This window comes from Cupressus sempervirens, chromosome 4 (genome assembly GCF_028749045.1).
Source record: "Cupressus sempervirens isolate cs-2001-9-10 chromosome 4, ASM2874904v1, whole genome shotgun sequence".
Classification (NCBI taxonomy): domain Eukaryota; kingdom Viridiplantae; phylum Streptophyta; class Pinopsida; order Cupressales; family Cupressaceae; genus Cupressus; species Cupressus sempervirens.
The window spans coordinates 775,470,147-775,479,877 of record NC_143121.1 but is presented as its reverse complement, the minus strand read 5'-3'; positions in this window follow the sequence as shown (position 1 = coordinate 775,479,877).

The following is a 9,731-nucleotide window of genomic DNA, read 5'->3' as shown; positions in this document are numbered from 1 at the left end:
TACACGAGGATAGCTGACAAGGTGTGTTCAGAAGCATAACAATAGATCATGAAGTCTAGTTTGTAGTCAAGATGACATAGGGCTATAGCATTAGCAACGACATTCTTTTTTTTTTGGAAATCTTGTTTTCCAACACCATTTCGTTTAAAGCTTGAATTCCCTTTCATCATATCTATAGTACACCTAGTGGTTTTGGCAAAATTAGGCATGAACTTTATGAGGAAATTCACTTGTCTAAAAAATGACTTAACTCCCATCTTACTCATAGGTAGAATTAATCTTCAAATGGCCTAAGTTCATTTAGGGTCAATTCTAATACCTTCTTGTAATACTATATGACTGAGTAATTTTCCTGTTGTCACACAAAATAAAAACTTCTTAGGATTCAGAGAGATTCTATGTTCTTGGCGCCTTTTCAACACCTTCTTCAAATCCTCTATGTGATTTTTTCTCTTCTTCGAGAATATAGTAAGGTCATGTAGGTATATAATGATGATTCTATCCTTCAAGTTAGCAAAATATTTGTTCATACACCTCTAGAAAGTGGCACTAGTGTTGATAAGACTGAATGGCATTCTATGGTATGCGAATGTACCTGAAGGAGTGGTAAAAGTTGTCTTATATTGATCTTTCTCTTCCACTTTTATCTAATTGTATCATGAGAAGCCATCAAACATGGACATCATTTCAAATTTGACTACTATTTGTAGTAGATAATCCATGTTAGAAAGGGTGTAATTATCTTTCAAAGATGCCTATTCTAGATTTATGAAATCCACATAGACCCTTATCTCTCCATTCTTATTTCTAGATAATAATATATATTTTCTATCCATGTAGAATGATGAATATGGTAAATGATTCCAGCCTTCAGCATCTTGTCAACCTCCCAAAATATGGCATCATCTACCTTCAGGTTATAGTTACTTTACCTTTGTCAAAAAGGAGCTACATTAGGTTTCAAGAGGATCTGATGTTTCATTTTCCCATCTCTATAGCTTTTCAAATCCTCATAGCTCTAGGAAAATATATCTTGATATTTTATGAAAAGTTGTTTGGCAACTTCCTTTTTCTTGTGTGAAAAATATTTTCCAATGTTGATCATTTTGGAGCTTTGCAGGTCTCCAATATTTACCCCCTCATATTCACTAGTAGTAGGCCCCTTTTCTATACTCTTTATTTTAAAGTAAGTATCATGCCTATTAAACAACCTTTCTAATGACACAAAGTATGGGGGAATCGTATTACCTTATAGTTGTATTACATCAGTCCCCTTGTATTTTTTCTTTTTGCTATAATCTTCATGGTTGATTTCATTAGGGTGACTTTCTTAGATAGTTTTGGCATCTTCTAAAAATAACTACAAACATTTTTTTGTCTTTGAACACTTTCCAAGCTTCTACATTGTCAGGGATGGATGGTTTGTACACAATTTCTACTTGATACTTTTTGTTCTTGAATTCTACATGAGGAAGTATTAATGAGACAAAAAAAACCAATGTGTCCACTTTAGAGTTCATCTCTCTTGACACTAATTCAATTAAGAACACATCAAGTCCTTTGATTTCATCCTAGACCCTATTTCTATAATTTTTCAATCTATGATTCTTTATAGAGTATTACCCCTTGATTTGTTGCACAAAAAGCTCTACATTGCCCCAAGCCTTCAAAATCTTTATCCATTTATCTTTTGTAGCTATTATCTCTAGTAATAGGGTTTCATATTTTTACATTTTGTTCATGCTTCCAACTCTAACTTGTATGCCATGGGTTCAAGTTCTCAAATATCAATACCACCCCTATCCTAGAACTGGATGAGGAACAACTTCCATTGAATTCTAGTAGCTGCACTAATGATGATTCTTCTTCTTGAAAAAGAATTTGATCTTCTTGCTTTTTAAACTTTGGTTCACTCGAGACATCTTTGGTGAACAACATATAATTACCAAATTCTAATTCCTGGTAGAGAATTTGAGCTTTGGGGTCATCTGATTTTAGAACTGCAAACTTTGCTTTCTCCTTAGGTTCTAACTTTACTTTCTTGCTTCCTATGGGTATGACACCTAAGACCAATTGAGTTTTATTTCTCCTCCTAGGTCCCTCTAGAAAAATTTTCTTAGGAGCAATCCTTAGCTGGCCAGGATATCTCTGACTAGAATAGTCAGTAGCAATTTCTTCTTTAGGTGGGAGGCCAGTGCTACTTTAGTTTCATTGATTTGCCCAAGTAGGAGGACTTGCTTGTCATCCATGGAATAACATCTATCATGAACCTTAGTAAGAGTGAGGCCTAGAGCTTTAGCTACAAGATAAGGAATCACATTTTTTGAGTTGTCTAAATTGATTATACAATTTCTCAACTTACACACATTAATATATAATGATATGTAGAATGGATTGGGTAAATATCCATGGAAAGTCACTAGGACTATGAAATCTTCTTGATCAAAAAGGTTAAACATTAATGACTCATCTTCCTTTTCAGTGGTAACATTGTGATTCAAGATTAAACTATCTTCCTTACAATAATCTACCAATCTTTTTAACTTAGAAGGCTGAGATTTCAAATAGTCTATTGGAGAAATTTGAATCCTAGAGTCTTTACAAAATTGGATGAAATCAAAAAGATTTTTTTACTTACCCAATTGAGAGGTTGTGGCTCTTTGGTCAATATGACTGGTACCTAAAGGAGAGGCACTTTCACTTCCTAGGCTATGACTGGAAGACTAATTTCCATGCTTTTTGTCCCTAGTCAGTACTATGTATGAGGTTCCATCAATTGTTGCATAACATTCAACTTGTCTTTCTGAGTCTAACTCATACTCTAAAAATTAATTTCTAGAGTCACCATTTGAGTAAAAATCTAGCTCACAACCAAAAACTATGATATTCAACTCATTAGTGGATATCAATTGCATCACATGGGTCATTTTGGGACAATTTTATTGTCATGATCTATTGCCAAATGAAAACAACACATGTTCCCTTTCTTTGGTGCAACCTCAATAGCCAACCTTTGTGGTGGACCAGCGATCTATGGAAACTTTCCATTTGAATTCCTTCCTGGCTGATTTTGGTAATTCCATTGGCAAGAATTGTTGAATTTGGGAAGTTATCTCTTCATAGATACTAGCTTATTTGACAACTTTTGCAACATCTCATTTGAAGAAGTAGTATTGCTAGAACTCCCTTTGGCTTGGAGCTCTCATTTCCTTTTTTTAGTAGAGATCAAGTCATCTTCCAAATCAACTACCTTCTTTTAGGCATCTACCAAGTTCATGGGATGGGATCTACTTAGGTCATTGTTGATATCTAGTGGCATCAAGCTTATGAAGAATTTTTTCAAATTACCCATAGTGGTTCTATCAATACTAGGGATTCTACTTAGTGATCTTATTAAAATTATAAAAAAAATCTCTCATACTTATAGTAGGTTTCTACTTTATAGATGCCATTTGTGTTAGTAAGACATGCTTATCTTCTATAGTTTTTGAATCTTTTTTTGAAGGCTGTCCTCATCGTATCCCAGTCTATGATTGAGGCATCATCTAGATGATAAAACCAATCTTCTTCATTCTCTATCAGAGTCTCTACAAAAAGTCTTACGACTACATCTTCATGTCCTACTTCAAAGATGTGAGTGGCTACAAAAAAAGGCCTTGATCTGTTTGTTAGTAGTGACATTTCTATCACTGGAGAATTTGGGAAAATTATTTCTAAAACTAGATGGGAGTGGGTGATACGATGTAGGTGCAAATTGACCAGTTTTTGTGGCCCATGGAGTGGCCATAATTTTCCTAGCAACATATGGCAAAAAATTGACAATTGGAGGAGTATGTACTCTATGTAAGGTTAATACCTAGCAAGTGGTGTATGATGAATTTTGATTTTTGGGGGGTGAAGGTGGCTTGCTCCTACTCTTCTCATCACCCTTCCATTGAGGTACTTCTAGGATGGGGAAACCAAGTTTTGTAAGCTTTTCAAAAATAGGGTCTTTCCCACCTTCATCTCTAGTGCTTCTAAGAAATCTTGCTTGGTCTAGGGTGTTGAGTTAATTTTTCCTCTGAGCTTCACAATCTACTTGTCTTTCTACTCTTTAGAGTTCTCTCCTCTAAACAACTCTTTCCAGTACTTTAGCTCTAGTTTCTTTCTCTTCTAACACTTGGCTAGCATTTATATATTTCTCTATGTTCCTCTTATTCCTCCAAATGATTGTATTCAAGGATGAGATTATATCTTCCTGATCATCTTGGAATCCTAGATTAGGTTGGAGTATTGGAACTATGTTCTCACGAGGCGGGACCATCTTCCTTCATAGTAAAGATCTATTGGTCTAGCAACTATTTGTTTCCCCGGTAGAGTCACCAAAAATTTGTTAGTAGATAGATTGTTCTTTTATTATAATCTTTGAATACCCAATATTCTTGAACAATTTTTGGTTACAATAGTTTGTAAATCATAGCTAAGTGCTTGACTTCCCTATAAATTCTTACGTACAACTCCCTTAGGTTTGTAATTTCCAACGAATCTTGTTTATCCCTAAATCTAAATGGAGGTATGTTCTTAACCCAAGAATAGAAGAGTTAAACAAAGTTAGGTCTAAATAGGAGCTAACTTAGAGAAAGATTTAGGTGTTGATGCTAATCAAATCTGTAAACTCATACATCTTATGAACCCACAAAACATGACAATGTAGTAGTGAATTCCATCTATGAATTACCTACTTAATAGAATTCTTATGAATCTAACATTTAGTGGACTAACTTAAAGAATTATGAAAAAAAAAATCACTTTTAAGCTTCAATAACACCATTATTACCTTTAGCTTTTTGTATTGATTAGGGGAATGATAGCCTATTCATTCCTTAACTCAATTCAACTGAAAAAGATATTTAAAACTATCATTAAACAATAAAACAAAAAATACTTGACAAAAAATACATTCAACTCATCTCTACAATAGGTTAAGTATCTTACACCAAAAATTAGCTGACCTTCTATTAATCTTTTAATTAGGTACATATAGTATTCTAAGATGACCATTACAAAGTGAGACTCAAATCGGTTCATCTCCTCAAAATTGATAAATGGCAAGGAGCCAATTGTCATTTACAATTATTACATTAGAATATGAAAGGATGAGATTAGAATCACTTCACCTTCTTTCCTTTTTTTGACTTCTCCTTATAGGCTTTGGTAGCAGCAATAATCAGGATGAATTACTGATGTCTATGAACATGAATGTTAGTGTATCTTAAGAGCCACTTGTGATGCTCATTGGCTAGACCTTTGATTACATTCAACCACTCTTGTGTTTCTTCAACAACCATGTGTACATGCTCACCAAGCCTTTGAAGATCTGACACTCTATTCTGACAATTAGTAGATTTCTCTATTAAGCTATCTAGATAATTGGAGAAATTCTTTTGCATGACAGCAACTCCAACTATCCCTTTCCCTTGTCCACTATCTTGCGAATCTATATGTAGATCTCTTAGTAATTTATAGTATCTATCTTGATCCTTTTTAACTTTAGCCTCCATTTCCTTTAATCCTTCTTCTCCCACTAGGATCATTTTAGATTTGAATTGCATACTCTATAGCCATTCAAATAAGGGCTCATATGCCTTAGGAAAAATCTTTACCTCTACTACTTCCTTAGCCTTCATGTGGATGATCAAATTTCAATATAGAAATTGAATCCTCACTTTTTTCCTTCTCCACTGATTGGGTAGCTTGGGTAGCTATGATATTATCTTTCTCTATTTTGAACCTCAATACTGCACTATCAAGTTTCTCTATGATTGCAAGTCCCTTAGACTTGAGTTTTATGCTCCACTCCCTACCAAATTTCTTGAATTGCTTGTCCTCTTGTAACTAGGAGATGATATCCTAAATGTTAGTAGCTATAGGATCACTAGTGGTTTAGATTCCTTATATGCTTACCACTATGGTGACTAGTGTCCTACTGAAGCAATTAAGCTCATGAATCTCTACCTTCACTCTAATCTTATCTAATTTAAGGCTTTCAAGTTTTCCTTCTATCACATCGTTTGTTGATTTCCACAGGCACACCTTGGTGTCATGTCTAACTTCTTTGAGGTCCATAGAATAAAATGCAAAGTCCTCTATAGACATGTCTTCAATTCTCCTTTCCTTAATGGACTTAGCAATCTCCATAGTGAATTGCCCTATATCAAGTTCTTGTCCAAGAATTGACAAGGTCTTCTTCTTTTTAACTACTTAATGTTGATCTAGAATGGATAGCTATAGATAAAGTTTCTTTGTTGGGGACTCCCTCTTCTTTCCTTTTCCTCTTTCTATCCAAGGTGTCTTCCAGCCATAATTTTGTGCCGATAACCTTAGATTCTAACCATGTCTATACTGAACATTTTCCTCTTGACTAGAGTTATTATCTTTGTAGCTAAAGAGAAAGGGTTCTTTAGAACCTGTGAAATAAGTTTTGAAGCTTCAAGACCCTTCTCTATTTCTATAGTCTTTGTTGTAGCTTCATCAAACTTAGTAGATTCACTCTCACTACTTCCACCATCTCCAAGGTCCACCATTTGTATTTGGGGGCTACTTGGTAGGAGTAATGCAACATTTATAGATAGAATTAGATTGCTATGGGGAGAGAGAGCCACCATGACTACATTGTCTTTCAAATCTTCCACCTTCTTCTTCTTGGCCTCAATTTTAGTTTTGATCACTGATACTAAATCATCTTGACAGGTTTTATCAAGAGGGATAGTCTTGTTAGGAGTTGGTATCCTCCACCAATTGGTTGTGTAGGTCCTTGAGTGATAGGCAAAATTGTGCTTGAGACACCATTTTGAGAAGATGAAGTTGCCACTACATTCAAAGATGATTGGGAGGTCATGCCTTTCCTCTTGCCTTGCCGCACCATGGTCCACTTGACCCATTTTCCAATTGTCTTGTAGATTCTAGCCATCATCATATCTAGGTCTTCCAAAACTTCTTCATAAGGTTCCAAACTTATGGAGTACCTCTTAGCTTGGTCAAGTAAGTATTTCTATACATGTTTTTACTGTCTTCTTCATCTCGTACATCAATTTTAACCTTATACATCTTCACTTTGTTGATTCTCACTCTAGAATAGGCTTGATCATGGCTCTCGAACTCATCTTTGCAATCAACCCAATAGTCCTCAATGGAAGTGATGTTCTTTATCATCCTCCCTATTTGCAAAAAATCTTTGGCATACCCATTCAGGTCAAACATGGGCCTCAAGACTTTGTACATGTCCAAATTATATTTATTTTCTAACACCATTATGTTTTTGGCATCAGACTCGGTGTCACAGTTGAAGGCTCCAAATTTGATGGGGAATTCATATTATTTCTTCTTCAAGATCCCACTTAGTATATTCACTTGTAGGGCTTAGCATATGATCTAAATCAATACTATCATTTCACTTGGATATCTTGGTAGCTTTAAGGGAAATCTATCAAAGGTTGCAAGATGCGAATAAGAAAATGATGAGAATTGAATAAGGTTACATCCAAATTGACTAATGCTAGCCACAAATTTTGGTTTGAATCTCCTCTCTGGGAACCCCTATAGCTCCCTACAAATCCTCATAGTAAACACATCATTTACCTTTAAAAAAATTGCATAACTATTCTATAATTGTAGACATGAATAAAACTCATAAGATTTAACATCATTAGAAAAAATCTCTAATCTTGGGAGGCCAGGCCATAATAGCAATGATGCCAACATGTAAATCTAGAAGGAAGACATGTAGAATGTATTATAGAACTTGGCTCCCTAAAGAGCATTGGACAAAAATTTTCTTACCTCTTGCACCCAATCAATGTATTGGGTATATGATAAAATTAATTGAAATAAAAGGAAATACTAAACAAAATTCAAGGCTTCTACCTCACCTTTCAACCTATGAAGAAGGACCAAAATATCAATAATTTTTGGCTTAAGGTTGGTCCAGAACAAGGTTTTGGGAACTTTACTTTTATCACTCTTTGGTTACTAGAAAAATGTCCTCATGATTTCTTTCATCCAGATCATCTTTTTAGCTGAGATTTCTAAGATGGCTTTGCCAATGTAAAAGTTAGAGAAATCTTCCCACTCTAGCACACAAAGGTAGTTCACCGCTATTTTCACATCAATTAAGATTAGTACTATATCATCAGGTAGCAGAATTCACTTGGTTTCTAAGTTGTAGTGATGAATGCATTCATAAATCAACTTAGGGGCTTCGACTGCAACTAGAAAAACAACTTCTTCAACAAAACCACATCCTTAGAGCTTCTCAATGATGGCATGAATTCATTTAGATCTCAACCTTTTCTAGAAGTTTTCCATGTTGAAGAAGTGAAGAGAAGTATCTATGAAGTTCTGCAATGCAGAATTGATACTAGTTAACCCTTCAAAACCTGTGAACTTGGTTGCCATGAGTTCATGAACAAGATTTTGAATTGAGAAAGTAAATGAGACAACAAGTGCAATAGTCACAAGTTCTTCAAAAGCTAATTGTATTGTTAGAATGAAAAATTAAAGGAAGAAGTGGTAACTTATTCAATTTCTTGTGCATCTTTGTATGGGAGCTTTACTTCATCTATTGATCTTTAAATTTTGTGCCACATGAATCAATTTAAGGAAATACCTATTGGATAGTAAATGTGATAAATGCTTGGAGATCTTAACCTAGATTCAAAAATTAATTTATTGTAGGACCCTTCATCTTTTACATTTTTTAAATCCATATATGTCTTTAAGTGATTATTATGGGAAATCACCTTCATGGGTTTAAAACCCATTGAGGAGAAGATGATTTTCAAATTTCCATCAATAGTTACTTATCAAGGAGTAGTACACTGAGGGTGAATATGGCATATGATTGATCATTAAATAAGATATTTTGATCTCTATTGGACTAGGTACTAACTTACCTGACCAATTACAAGCTAGAACAAACACCCACCCAAAAATAGGTAAAGAGAAGGTGAAATGGGAAAATCTGATAGAGATCACCTAGCCTTAGGAACTTAGACCTAGACTCAAAAAAAACTGAGGACTAAACTTTCTTTGGTAACTACACAATACTCTCTTTTTCCAATCAGTTAGGAAATGAAAAGTGGGGCAACAAAGATCAAAGAAGGAATTGATCTACTTGTGAAAAGAGAGACAGAAGGTATGCAAATTTTCATTTGTTGGACATGTAAAGAGCTTGGTCATTTTTCATCCAAATGTCCTAAGAGAGCAAGAAAATCTAAAAATAATTTTCTATCTAATGAAGATGAAGAATTTAAAGAAAGCATAGAAAGTTTCTTGAATGACTATGATGTTAAAGATAATGAGCTTGAATTGGTTAAGAGAGAGGAATTAGTAGAAGAGATAGCTTTGGTAACTATTTTTGATCCAAAGGTTAACCATGAGAATGTAGAATTTTTCTTTGAGACTACCAATGATCTATAGAATGATGTAAAATTTTTTGAGAAAAGAGGGTAACATAGATCTAAACCAAGAGAAGAAGTAGGAGTTGAGTTAGCAACTTTGACCTCTAATAGGAACTTGACAAAGAATCACGCTTCAGAATAGATAATTGGAAGCAAAGACAAAGTAGTGATGACAAGAAATAGAGTGAATGAAGAGATATGTTTAATTTTTCAAGTTGAACCTAAGAGTACAGATGGAGCCTAGAAGGATGATAATTGAATTTAAGCAATGAAAGAAGAATTGGATTAGATTGT